The sequence below is a fragment of the Homarus americanus genome, unplaced genomic scaffold (genome assembly GCF_018991925.1).
Source record: "Homarus americanus isolate GMGI-L3 unplaced genomic scaffold, GMGI_Hamer_2.0 scaffold58074, whole genome shotgun sequence".
Lineage (NCBI taxonomy): Eukaryota > Metazoa > Arthropoda > Malacostraca > Decapoda > Nephropidae > Homarus > Homarus americanus.
The window spans coordinates 2,797,482-2,798,536 of record NW_024729094.1 but is presented as its reverse complement, the minus strand read 5'-3'; positions in this window follow the sequence as shown (position 1 = coordinate 2,798,536).

The window sequence follows — 1,055 nt, the reverse complement described above, 5'->3', positions numbered from 1 at the left end:
ATTGAATTGAAACATTTTATTTAACCAGAAAAAACAGATACAGAGTGGATAATAATAACAATATTAACATGGCTGAGCCAGTTGAGAACCTGAGCTCTCTTTGAGGCACCTGGTGTATACTATACATTTATCTCAAGGACGTATTATGTAACATTTAGTATCATCTGGAATAGTACAATAGCATGATGGTAATAAGAACATCTCATAATGTTACCACGGTTATCACTTCAATATTTATTTATTTCATTATTTATTATTTTTATTTTTTATTTATTTATTTATACATACATATACACATACATATACATAGAAACACACACACACACACACACACACACACACATATATATATATATATATATATATATATATATATATATATATATATATATATATATATATATATATAATCAAATCACTGTGGGTGCATGATCCCAGGTATATGCTGATAACCACAAGGAAGGGAAGAAAACACGCAGGATTTCCCAAACTTTCGTGTAATTCCTCTTCGGTGAATTACACGAAAGTGTAATATATATATATATATATATATATATATATATATATATATATATATATATATATATATAAATATATATAATATATATAATATATATATATATATATATATATATATATATATATATATATATATATATATATATATATATATATATATTTAAATTACAGTGGAATTGAAAAACAAAAGTATAATGGGGGAGCAGTACAACCTGGGTTGTACAGTAATAAGGTTAAACAAGAGGACACAGCTGTCAGGATTATGTCTAGTTAGCAAGTAAATGTTGCAAGAAATATTAATACTTCGACAATAGATATTTTTTTAGAGATGATTTAAAGGAAGGGAGCGTAGTCTTTGCTCGGATGTGTGGGGGTAAGTTGTTCCACATCTTCATACCATGATATTTTATGGAGGTCTGGGACTGAGAGGAGCGCATGGGGGGTGGTCTTAGTAGCTCTGGGTGCCTTGAGTTTTTTCTCTGATTATTCCGGAACTGGAAATAATTATTGTCAAGCAAGTGATTGATAGATTTGTA